At 39.9% G+C, this 13580-nt stretch overlaps 1 protein-coding gene and 1 non-coding gene across 9 annotated transcripts in view; both read right to left on the bottom strand.

Annotated features, from left to right (window-relative positions):
- The window catches only part of ELMO1 (engulfment and cell motility 1), a 594699-nt gene that overhangs the window by 309528 nt on the left and 271591 nt on the right, over positions 1-13580 (bottom strand). The gene's annotated exons all lie outside the window — the stretch shown is intronic.
- Positions 6221-6322, bottom strand: LOC116809952 (small nucleolar RNA U13). Its single transcript, XR_004370111.1, has one exon. It is a non-coding gene; the product is annotated as a small nucleolar RNA U13 (small nucleolar RNA).

Raw genomic sequence — 13580 nt, 5'->3', positions numbered from 1 at the left:
AATATCATACTGAATGGGCAAAAATGGGAAGCATTCCCTTTGAAAACTGGCACAAGAAAAGGATGCCCTCTCTCACCACTTCTATTCAACCTGGTGTTGGAAGTTCTGGCCAGGGCAATCAGGCAAGAGAAAGAAATAAAGGCTATTCAATTAGGAAAAGAGGCAGTCAAATTGTCTGTTTGCAGATGACATGGATGACATGATTGTATATCTAGAAAACCCCATCGTATCAGCTCAAAAATCTCCTTAAGCTGATAAACAACTTCAGCAAAATCTCAGGATACAAAATCAATGTGCAAAAATCACATTGTGATTTCTCTATGTACCAAGAATAGAGAGGCAAATCATGAGTGAACTCCCATTCATAATTACTATAAGGAGAATAAAATACCTAGGAATCCAACTTACAAGGGATGTGAAGGACCTCTTCAAGGAGAACTACAAACTACTGCTCAACAAAATAAAAGAGGACAGAAATGGAAGAACATTCCATGCTCATGGATAGGAAGAATCAATATTGTGAAAATGGCCATACTGCCCAAGGTAATTTATAGATTCAATGCCATCCCCATCAAGCTACCAATGACTTTCTTCACAGAATTGGAAAAAACTACTTTAAAGTTCATATGGAACCAAAAAAGAGCCTGCATTGCCAAGTCAATCCTAAGCCAAAAGAACAAAGCTGGAGGCATCACACTACCAGACTTCAAACTATACTATAAGGCTACAGTAACCAAAACACCATGGTACTGATATCAAAACAGAGATATAGACCAATGGAACAGAACAGAGCCCTCAGAAATAATACCACACATCTACAACCATCTGATCTTTGACAAACCTGACAAAAACAAGAAATGGGGAAAGGATTCCCTATTTAACAAATGTTGCTGGAAAAACTGGCTAGCCATATGTAGAAAGCTGAAACTGGATCCCTTCCTTACACCTTATACAAAAATTAACTCAAGATGGATTAAAGACTTAAATGTAAGACCTAACACCATACAAACCCTACAAGAAAACTTAGGCAATACCATTCAGGACATAGGTATTGGCAAAGACTTCATGACTAAAAACACCAAAGGCAATGGCAACAAAAGCCAAAATAGGCAAATGGGATCTAATTAAACTAAAGAGCTTCTGCACAGCCAAAGTAACTAACATCAGAGTGAATAGGCAATCTACAGAATGGGAGAAAAATTTTGCAATCTATCCATCTGACAAAGGGCTAATATCCAGAATCGACAAAGAAACAAATTTATAAGAAAACAACAGCCCCATCAAAAAGTGGGCGAAGAATATAAATGGACACTTCTCAAAAGAAGACATTTATGCAGCCAACAGACATATGAAAATATGCTCATCATCACTGGTCATCACAGAACCGCAAATCAAAACCACAATGAGATACCATCTCACACCAGTTAGAATGGCGATCATTAAAAAGTCAGGAAACAACAGGTGCTGGAGAGGATGTGGAGAAACAGGAACACTTTTACACTGCTGGTGGGACTGTAAACTAGTTCAACCATTGTGGAAGACAGTGTGGCGATTCCTCAAGAATCTAGAACTAGAAATACCATTTGACCCAGCCATCTCATTACTGGGTATATACCCAAAGGATTATAAATCATGCTGCTATAAAGACACATGCACATGTATGTTTACTGTGGCACTATTCACAATAGCAAGACTTGGAACCAACCCAAATGTCCATCAATAAGAGACTGGATAATGAAAATGTGGCACATATACACCATGGAATACTATGCAGCCATAAAAAAGGATGAGTTCATGTCCTTTGCAGGGACATGGATGAAGCTGGAAACCATCATTCTCAGCAAAATTATCACAAGGACAGAAAACCAAACACCACATGTTCTCACTCATAAGTGGGAGTTGAACAATGAGAACTCATGGACACAGGGAGGGGAACATCACACACTGGGGCTGTCAGGGGCGTTGGGGGGCTGGTGGAGGATAGCATTAGGAGAAATACCTAATGTAAATGACGAATTGATGGGTGCAGCAAACCAACATGGTACATGTATACCTATGTAGCAAACCTGCACATTGTGCACATGTACCCTACAACTTAAAGTATAATAATAAAAGAATAGACTTATGGCTCTAAACTGATAATGTTACTTCAAAATACAGCTCTGAAGAAAATTTCACTTAGTATTTTCACAACCATGTTGTCAAAGCATAAAAACTTTCAGGGGGCTGGGCACGGTGGCTCATGCCTGTAATCCCAGCACTTTGGGAGGCCGAGGTGGGTGGATCACCTGAGGTCAGGAGTTCAAGACCAGCCTGGCCAACGTGGCAAAACTCCATCTCTACTAAAATACAAAAATTAGCCAGGCGTGGTGGTGTGCCCCTATAGTCCCAGCTACTGGGGAAGCTGAGGCAAGAGAATCACTTGAACCGGGAGGCAGAGGTTGCTGTGAGCCAAGATCATGGCACTGCATTCCAGCCCGGGTGACAGAGCGAGACTCTGTCTGAAAAAATAATAATAATGATAATTCAGGGGACTAATATACATCAGCCTCATGAAAGGAGAATGGGAGGAAGAGAGGATATGAAGGGGGCTGTACAACAACTACATCTGTAATGTACTATTTTATTAATAGTCACAACATAAAGTCACGTTTGAAGAAAATACAGCAAAAAGTATCTGCAAAATCTGAGTGGTAGGTACATACATGAATACAATTTAATTCTGTTTTTCCCTTGTGGTCAAAATATTTCATAATGAAAATTTTAATTTAGACAATCTACATTTTATTAATTAAAAGCACAATGAAACTAGTATCTGACTATTGCAAACTCAAGTAGGTTTGATAATTTCAGGACTTTGTGCTTTAAATATTATGGAATAATACAATATAAAATCAAAAGTGGTTGTTTGCCAAAAATGCAAATGCGTGCTTGCATTTGATAATACTTTCACAGTGATTATGCTATCTTCTCCCTGTGCTGTATGCTGGTATGTAAAAGAGAGCTGAAATATATTTTCAACAATGAAGAAGGAAGTAAAATATTAAAGGTGACCCTTGGAGATCAGTTTTCATATTACATTTTGTGAAATTCAGTAGATGCCTCTGTTTCTCTTAGATAAGAAATATTAATAGGAACATTTCAACCCTCCACAAATGAATCTTTCCTGAACAGACTTGGAGCATATATACACAGTCTTTGTAAAACCATTCTGAACACATTGGTATGAAATCCTCCCCTGTCTAGAAAATAGCATGCTTTTCCTTCCTAGTCCCCCTTTTCCCTCCTATTTCCCCACTGGCACCCTGATGTGAAGAAGCTTTTGCTGGCTTCTCATGCTGTCAGACAGAACAGCAGAGGAGCAGGGCAGTTTAAAGCTGCCATCGGTACTGCTTCTCTGAGTGGCCCTGTATGTTGGGGGTTGGAAGGAATAAGTCAAAGGACAGCTCAATGGAATCATAAGTAGCCCCCAAATGTCCCCAGAAGAGCCCACTCTTGAGAGAACAGGTGCCTGGGAGTCCTGTGCCCACCAGTCACGTGGCATCTGCATGACCAGATGTCCCACCCCAATTGGGCTTTCTGCAGGAGCAAAAGAGCCTGGACCTTCAGGCCTGATGGTCTTCATCAGGTAAGAGGCTGGCTACTTGCAACAGGTGGGAGAAGCAGACATACGGGGCAGCACAGCATCATGATTGGCAGCACAGAGGTGGAGAGAGACCAACCTGGGTTCCAATGCAAGCTTCAATATCAGTTGATACTCTTAGAAGGAAAGTTCACCTCTCTAAAGCCACTTCTTCCCCTATAATGCTGCAAAGTAATAGTATTACTCTCTCACTGGCCTGCTGTGAGGGTTAAATGACATGATGCCCAAAAAATGCTGTGAACAGAACCCAGAACCAGGTGGGCCCTGGCGAGGAGGCAGCTGTCAACTATGAGCTTTCAGTCTGAAGTGGCGTCAGCATTCTCCACTACATTCTTCTAAAGCTCCCTCTTGAAGAAATCCTGGTTGTTACACCATGCCTGGTTCCCCTCAAGACATCAACTGACCTTGAGCTCTTACTAGACTTCAGATGTCATTCATGTGAAGTTTGGCTTTCTCACTGGCTCCAGGGTTCTGATTCCCGACACCATTCTGAGCCCACACTTATCTTGAATCCTATAAACATTGTACTAAAGGGGCCTTCTTCCTGAGACTGTTGAACTGCACATATCTCCATCCCCAGGGTTTTATCAACATAATCAATGAATTAAAGAAGCAAAAGTCCCCCAAAATATTGTGGGGATATTCTACCTTCTCTATCTCAGTGAATTCAGGAATGGACATTTTCAGTCTCCCACCCGGATGGTCACTTGTTCTATTTATGAAGATTTCTCTGGCAGAGAATTTAATAGCCTTTCTTGTTTTCCACTCATTTATACTTTCAACAACATCTTACCTGACTTTTGAGTGCCGACCTACATGAGCTACATAAGAAAATACAGCACTGTACTTTGAGTATTCTGTCAATTCAAAATTCATGACCCTAAACCACTTCAAGTATGAAACACTTTAATTACTACCTTAAGAAAATGGCTAGGTACACTAGATAAGGTGATCAATGCAACATTCAAACACACAGGAAATTTCTACTCCCTGTGTTTCATTGATTGGCATTTACCATAAAGGCTTCCACTAAGGCATTAAAGAAAGCCTTCAGGTAATCAAATAAATATATATATATCTCAGTTAAGCATGATGTAATCTTCCACAACATTTCAAGTGAGGGGAGTTTGTAAATAGATAGGTCAACACAAAAAAAGGGGAGGAGGGAAGGAAAGGAGGGAGAAAAACGGGATTAATGGAAGAGGGAGAGAGATAAGAAAAAATGCAGGGTGGGGGTAAACTGGAACTAAGTAAATTTAATGTCTGATACACTCAATTCTTCCTAAGAGATCATTCTGCCCAACCTTGTGTTTCTGGAGCCTCTGCAAACAGATGAATCTCCTCAAATCCCCTGAAGGACAAGGATGGTAACTCTGGGAAACCACCACACACGTGGTTGAGAGCTTAGAAAACCCCACACCAGGTGCTGGAGGGGCAAAGACGAACAGCTGCCTCGTGGGGCACCACTGCATCCCCAGGCTCTTCTGAAATACTCTGGCTAGATTCCTTGCACAAGGCCAGCTCTGGCCCCTGAAACTCTTCCATCCACACAAGGAGACTCATTTGCTAATCACATTGGAGTCACTTGATGAAGTCTAAGTCATGCACAGGCTCAGCAATCTACATTCAAACCTCGTAAACATGCATTTTCATCTCTGCAGGTCACTATGAACTACTACCAGGAGCACTTGTCAACCTATAAATATATAACATAATGACGAGTAGTAACCATTTCACTTAAGAGGTTTAAATCTTGACAGAGTGAAAAAATTTTTTAAAGTTGAAAACAAGACTTGTAAAAATATAGAATAAATATATGTCAAGATTTATTCAACTCAATAATGAAGAAACTGGCAAGATAATAAGGCTGATACAAAGAGAGCTGATGGAGAAGGTGTTCCTAGCCTTTGAAAATTTTTGTATAAAATTGCTAGGTTACCTGCAAAGCTGGTTAATGTCCTAAAATGTGTAACGCATAGGGTTCCTTTTTCCACTAGACAGCTACTGCCAAAAATCTAAACATTAACACACAACTTCCCAGTGTCTAGACTCTAATTAAGAGTAAAAAACAGAAGTTAAACATAAAGAAGTTCTCCTGAATAATTAAATAATCCTTGGTCAGGTTTATTTATTTTAAAAATGTTCCAATATGACATTGCAAGGATGTGCTGCTCTACTTGGTTGCCTTATTTTCAAGTTTTAAATAATTTTTCTTAACCCATTGGCTATTATTCTACACATTTCAAAAAAAGGAGAATACAGCTATGATTTGAGCCAGTTTCAGTTACAAATACAGATATCTTTCCATTGCTTTTCCTCTTTTCAATTAGAAGGTCATCCTTAAATCAGATTTCTGAATTTCTTACAGTAAAACAAATGTTTGAATTATTAGGGGAAAAAATTTTTTTAACCTGCCACTTAAAATGTGCAAATTGAGTCACTTTAGATGTCTTGAAAAAAATGTATTGTTAATATTTGCGAACATTCTAACGAAGGGGATAATCACGCTAAGAAATTAAGACATTTCAAAATTTCAAGCTTTTGCGCTTTTTTTTTACATTTTCACTTTTCTTCCCATGTCAGATGGGTCACGTGCTGACATCATCACAAGATTTGAGGGAGGCACATGTCACACATGAATGTGAAAACCCAATCATCGCACTTAGGAACCAACAGGAAGAGCTTTTGCTTTTGACTTAGCATTTTGGTTTATGAGCACAGTGAACGTCCACAATTCTCATCTGAAACATTAAAAATTCTAGAAATTATATTTAATCATTATCTTTCATTAGCTCTAAAATGCACATTTCTTTTTATTTATTTATTTATTTTTTTTTTTTTTGAGACAGAGTCTCACTCTTGTCGCCCAGGCTGGAGTGCAATGGCAGGATCTCGGCTCACTGCAACCTCCGCCTCCCGGGGTTCAAGCGATTCTCCTGCCTCAGCCTCCCGAGTAGCTAGGATTACAAGTGCACGCCACCACGCCCAGCTAATTTTTTTTGTATTTTTAGTAAAGACAGGGTTTCACCATGTTGGCCAGGCTGGTCTCAAACTCCTGACCTCAGGTGATCTACTCACCTCGGCCTCCCAAAGTGCTGGGATTACAGGCATGAGTCACTGCGCCCTGCCCAGATGCACATTTCTTTTCGTCTATTACCAATTCTAAATTTGGGTAGAATTTCACAATGAATGGCATCCTTCAATTGCAGTCAGATGGACAGCAGTCGCAAAGCAATTTTCATGTGTGAATGCTTAAAAATTCAGCATTGAATTGAATTAGCAGAATGGATCTCAGCAACTGTAATGAAAACCCTGAGATATACCAGAGCAGTTACTAACCCTAGGCACCAAATGGTGGTTGGAAGTGCTGGGATCTGTTCCTCTACATTTCCAGCCCAGCAACAGTCAGAATTGTGTTAACATGACAAAACTGCAGTGGTAAACAGCTTAAGAACTCAGCATCAGTGAACTAACTTATTCTTTCTTTCCTTCTTTCTTTCTTTTTCTTTCTCTCTTTCTCCTTCCTTCCTTGCTTTTTTTTTGTTTGTTTGTTTGTTTGTTTGTTTTGTCAGAGTCTCACTCTGTCACCCAGGCAGGAGTACAGCGGCGCTGTCTCAGCTCACTGCAGTCTCTGCCTCCTGGGTTCAAGCGATTCTTGTGCCTCAGCCTCCCAAGTAGCTGGGATTACAGGCAAGTGCCACCTTGCTGGGCTAATTTTTGTATTTTTAGTAGAGATGGGGTTTCAACATGTTGGACAGACTAGTCTCAAACTCATGGCCTCAAGTGATCTACCCACCTTGGCCTGCCAAAGTGCTGGGATTACAGGTGTGAGCACCATGCCTGGCTGAACTTTCATTTTATAAACTTATTTTTTCCAGAAACTTTGTAGAAGATGTTAATGCAAAATAAACAAAAAAAAATTATTTTAAAACTATTTCACCAATATTCTTTATACCACAAAGGGCAAACTGTGTGGCAAAATATAAACACTGAAGTCTTGAGTTGAAAGTGATTCAGAAGACTTAAACTTTCTTGTATAGAAGTTTCAGGAGTAAAACTTATCTGATGTATTTTTTCTTGTATTTTTTATATGTTTATAAGACTGTTAAATGATAAATGCCTATATATCATTAAGTCCAGAAGAGTTCTTTCAATAAATATATTTTTTAAATATATTAGATACACTCAATTCCTTCCTGAGAGATCATTTAAATAATGGGAGGTGCTGGGAAATAGTTTAACTGGCTAGGTTTCTTTTTCTCAGTTGTACATAAAATGTGTATCTACCAATCAGTGGCGTTGTGGACAATAAAATATGGACATAAAAATATAGATACAGCAGCAGTATTTAAATATCTGATTTCTAGGTAAACTTGCTATTAGTTAAAAATAATCCATTAGTTTATCCTTGTAACCAGGCCTTTTTTTTTTTTTTTTTTTGAGACAGAGTCTCGCTCTGTCACCCAGGCTGGAGTGCAGTGGCACAATCTCGGCTCACTGCAAGCTCAGCCCCCCAGGTTCATGCCATTCTCCTGCCTCAGCATCCCAAGTAGCTGGGACTACAGGCACACACCACCATGCCTGGCTAATTTTTTGTATTTTTAGTGGAGACGGGGTTTCACCACGTTAGCCAGGATGGTCTCAATCTCCTGACCTCGTGATCCGCCCGCCTCGGCCTCCCAAAGTGCTGGGATTACAGGCGTGAGCCACCGCGCCCGGCCGCCTTTCTCTTCTAATACATTTTAGACTGATGCGAAGCAATAAAGAATCTAGCTTAGAGAGCTACTTATACCCCATCAACTTCTAAATACAATCAGATCCAATCCAAAGACTAAAAATCAACAAAATTCACCATGTTGGGTCTTTTGTTTTTGAATTTTGTACTATTATCTGTTCAATATATAAGTTTGTAAAAATATTTTAAAAATAAAAATTTGTCATTTGGAAGAACATAGTCTTGACATTTAAAAGATACAAGCTGGACAATAATAGAAGCTAGGAGTTATCAGAGCCTCCAATGACTACCCTGTAAGAAAATGTTCAAAGACAGAGCTGACTTAGAGTGAGTACACTCTCTGGAGGAAAAGAAAAAGCAATTCCATATGGAGAGTTTTAATTTTAGATGGCTTCTCCTGTCAACTTCATTTCTGTTCCTCCCCTTCGTTGAAATTCGCCGTTCTCAGAAATTCTGTAAAGGGTTGAGGGTGGAGACAGAATTGTCTGTGCTTACATTAAAAAAAAAAAAAAAAGTCATCTCAAACTGAAGTCCTCTTCTGAGGCACTTAAGATAGTTCAAGAAAAGAAATTCACTCTCAATATCTAGGAAATGTTCTCTCTGTATTTCTCTGAACATAAGAAAGTCTACGTGAGACATTTCAAGGCATCCCTCATTTCATTTCATTTCCTCCCTGCATTCCTATCCAAAAGGCCAAAACACCAAAACTAGCTTATTATTCCTGCTATTCTTTCATAGACTTCATCAGCTGAATGCAGAAAAAGTAAGATTTGCTGTAAATGGAGGAGCTAAGCTGCTATCAGAAGGTACTAATAACCTTGACTAGGATATTAGAGTCTATAGCTGGTGGTCAAAGGGCTTGTCTTAGGCGAGTACATCGCCGACAATACCAGAAATAGAACTCAAGCCAACTACTCGATTTCCAAGTAGTGCATTTATATGTTACGCTGAGAAGGAAAATTGCCATCTTCCTTACAACATTGAAGCTAAAAAAAAATTTGTTCCATGTATAAGTACTGCATGCTTGATACAGCAAACAGAGGTTTCCATTGACTATTTTCATTGAGTCCAAATTTCCCTTCACTAGCAGACGGCTCTTACTCATCTCAGCAAGCTCCTAGCAGATTGACTTTCTACTGTGTAAGGTGTAGAAGGCAGCAGGGAATTCGGATCCTGAAACAATGAGAAAATTGAGTTGAGATGGATACGTAAGAACCTTCTGTTATAGTAAACAATGTTCACAAGACTTGACTTTCCTCTTCAACGAAATGTGAAATAGCATTTCCTGTATCTTAATTTAATCTGCCTAATAAAATGTTTATAAATGGATTACATCATCTGCAACTGCACAGAATTTAAGGCAAACTCATTTCACTCTAGAGATGCACTCTTTGAAATTATATTTAGAGACTATATGATATCCCGTATTCCCTGTCCTGGCCAGTATGGACCAGCACCTAGGACTGCAGGCCACCTCTTCTTGTTCATGCTACACCATCTTCTGGCCCAAAGTTACCATGTGAGGTTCCAAGAAAAAGGACCATTGAGGGAGTACAAGCCACGTCACAGAAATCCCCATTGATGGAAGGCAGCAATGGAGTGGATGGCCAAAAACTCTTTGAATGTTATTTCAAATCTGCCTTGGATTATATACATTGGACCTATTATAAGGGAATTTATTTCAAATTAAGTAGTGAAGCTACATTGCAAAAGCACAGATAGCTCCTAGTCCACGCTGCTGTTTTTGGGTGAATAACTAAATAAGTGAGCCTGAAGGGGTTTCAGCACAGTCCAAGTTTTCCCTCTCTCTGACCTTCTCCTCCAGCCCCATGGCAGCGTCTTGAGGAGATGTAACTCAAAACATAAACCCAACGTGAAATTCTTTTTGATCAAAGCCTGTTAAGCTCAAAACTTATGTAGAGAAGAGAAAAGAAATATTTTCTTTTTAAAAGGCCTCTCTTTCCCCTTCAGCCTCTACTGAGAACCACCACCCCAAACCTGAAAGCCCAAAACAGACATTGCCTGCTCGGCCGGCTTTAGTGAGGTTAGACAAAGATAAACCACATGATGGCGGCTGCCCCAAGCCCTAGCAATTACAAGAATTACTAACTGAATCCATGGCCACATCAGCCCATCTTCTGGTGAAGCTAACGTCATCTGGCTTTTGTCCTGAATAATACCTTAGTGATTATCCGAAGATCACTGATACTCAGCCCTGCTCTCTCTTTGCCCTGAATCTGTCCAATTACCTCATCAAATTCCTTAACATATTAAATGAAACCATGATTGGGGGGTTTAAATCTTTAGTCTTGTGCCCTTCCCCATTCTACCCCAACTTAATTTTACACATCTCAAGCAAATGAGAGGATCCATGCTATGCTTAATACCCTCCCACTTCCTTTTTCCTATAAAGGTGCCCAGCACTCATCTCACGTTTTTGTTAATCACTACACAACACCAAAGCCAAGAAAAGGATGAGATTCACTGCAACACTCATTCAGGGAGGCAAACCTACTTCACTATGAATCTCTGTTCATTGTGTTTGGGGTTTAGAGAACTCTATTTAGGAGTCTAGTTTAATCACCAAAAATTGAGCCCCCTAAGATTAAAATGTTTTCTGATGATTTCTAAACAGCCGACGCAGGCATTGTGCCTAAAGAGGAAAGGGTCACTTTGCCCCTGGGCTCCTGGACACATCAGCGTGAAGCTTCAGAACTCATCAGCCATCTGTATCGAGCGGCTGAGGATGCATGTCAGAGCTCTTGTAATCTAGCATCCAGCAATTGAGCTTAAGTGTCACTCCTGGCTAGATATCCAGGCATGCCCCGTGCCCACTAGGTCCCACGGGTACAACAAACTCCAGGCACCAGTACCTGATGTTATTCATTGAACGGCACTCACTTTATGATCTGTGGCTGGCACACTGTTAATTACATGGCAAGGAGAGGTCAATATCAGGCTAAAATGGAACCCAGCTGTCCCACAACGTAATCATGTCCACCTGAGACACTGAGCCGGCACCTTTAATCACTTGTAAGCACCAGCTTCCATAGCCTCTCTTCTATCAATAAGCCACACCACAAATGCAGTCCCTGAATCCTGCAGTTTTTCAGCATAAAGCGACATTTTCTTAGCACACTCCAAATTTAAAGCCTATTTTCCCAATAAAAGAGGAAAGGGGTTAAGAATGGTAAAAAATCAATGGGGAAGTGAGACCTGAGATGAAGTGGAGGGAACAGAGAGAAAGGTGATATAGAAAAAAATGAGTGAGAGGGAAAAAGGAAGGCGGGAAAAGAAAAGAGAAACAGCATTTGAAACACTGCAAAGAGAAAATGACCAGCAGAATAATAAGGAGACAAAGAAAAGGAGTGAAAGAAAAATAGGCTGGGTAGTTTGGTGAGATGAGCATATCCATAGTGTTTGTTCCTTCCAAATTTTGAATATGGGCTTCATAGCAAGCTGTTCACTACTACCAACACCTTGTGCAATGCAAATTAGTCACTACCAAATCTCTTTACATTTGTCTGCAAATTTTCAATGTCCAGTTGGAACGGCATGACAATAGCAACACATCACAGAAGGTATTGTCAGGCTGCAGAGTCAGTCTTCCCCTTAGGACAGCTGAAACCAAACAGCAGTTGAGACAGGCAGCCCACCATGGAGTTACACCCAAGGTCATCTTCCAACAGGTTTCTTAACCCTCTGGGGACACTTGGCTTTCACTCTTCCCCGTGCCCAACTCAAAACCCAACAGGCTGGGCACTGTGGCTCATGCCTATAATCCTAGCACTTTGGGAGGCCAAGGCAGGCAGATTGCCTGAGCTCAGGAGTTCAAGACCAGCCTGGGAAACATGGTGAAACCTCGTCTCTACTAAACATACAAAAAATTAGCTGGGCGTGGTGGTGCATGCCTGTAATCCCAGCTACTTGGGAGGCTGAGGTACCAGAATCACTTGAACCCAGGAGGCGGAGGTTGCAGTGAGCCGAGATTGTACCACTGCACTCCAGCCTGGGTGACAGAGTGAGATTCTGTGTCAAAGAAAACAAAACAAAACCAACAAATGACTCGTGATCACTTTAGAATGGACAGTGTCTCTGTTCTCAGTGTATAGGAACATAGTTACTTTTAGTTCCAAGTTGGACTGCAATAGTTGAAAATGATTTTCACAGCAGCATAGGATTCAGATTAGACACAAGAAAGAACTTTCAAGTGATGTTTAGAATGATATACAGGAGATCGTGGCTGGTTCTACAATAGTCTTTGGATATAGCTGAGAATATACTGTCATTTACTAGAGATAATAATTTCAGTATAGCCTACGATGGGCTAGACAAATTAATTTCAGAATGGCCTTTAACGTCTCAACAATTTCCCAAGCTCCCCAAAGACTCATCAACTATTATACTTTCACTGTCATTTCCTAGAAGAGCTTCCTCAGAATCCTAACAATACTTACACGGAAACGGACTGCTTCCTTATTGTCACCTCCTCCCTATGTATTGACAAAGCACTTTCTTATAAATGACAATGTGCTAAAAATAGTCACAAATAAAACAAAACAAAAAGCAAATATAGCCTAACAACCATGAAAGTCTCCAAATATTTTGGTCTATTGCAGTGAGATAAGTGAAAAGGAAACAAACCTGTAAGAATAAAAATGCACAATATAATATTGCTTACAAAAATACTAGAACATTGAATGTCCAGTAATTAAAAATATCAAAATATATACAATGCATCAACCCAATGGAATGAACAGCCATAAAAGTAATTGTGGTATAACACTATGAAAAAGTGCTTGTGAGATAATGCTTCAAGTAAAACATAGAATAATCTCTTCCCTCCTATTACAATTATTTGACCATTTACAAAATGACCAAAAACTGGAAGGAAACAGAAAATAAAAATAACTAACGGATGCACTGTTACAGAAACATGGAACTCATTTTCTTTTATTTCTCTATTACTTTTATGCTGGTATTTGTTGCAGTAAACAAAAGTTAGAAAACAAAGTAAAGAAGGGAAAAGGAAAACACAGTTACAGCTTTTAGACGACTATACAATCAATGTCAGACAATACTGGCATAGACCAATATGGAAGACACAGCTCAATACCTGAGTACAGATATGGTGCAGCCGTTAAAAATGCTTAGGAAGGACTGTAGATGTATCTTTCAGTGGGAAAAGTGACCCAGCAGAAA

The sequence above is a fragment of the Hylobates moloch genome, unplaced genomic scaffold (assembly GCF_009828535.3).
Source record: "Hylobates moloch isolate HMO894 unplaced genomic scaffold, HMol_V3 SCAFFOLD_1, whole genome shotgun sequence".
NCBI classification, from domain to species: domain Eukaryota; kingdom Metazoa; phylum Chordata; class Mammalia; order Primates; family Hylobatidae; genus Hylobates; species Hylobates moloch.
Note: the sequence above shows the minus strand (reverse complement) of the source record. Positions and strands in the feature narration are given on the sequence as shown.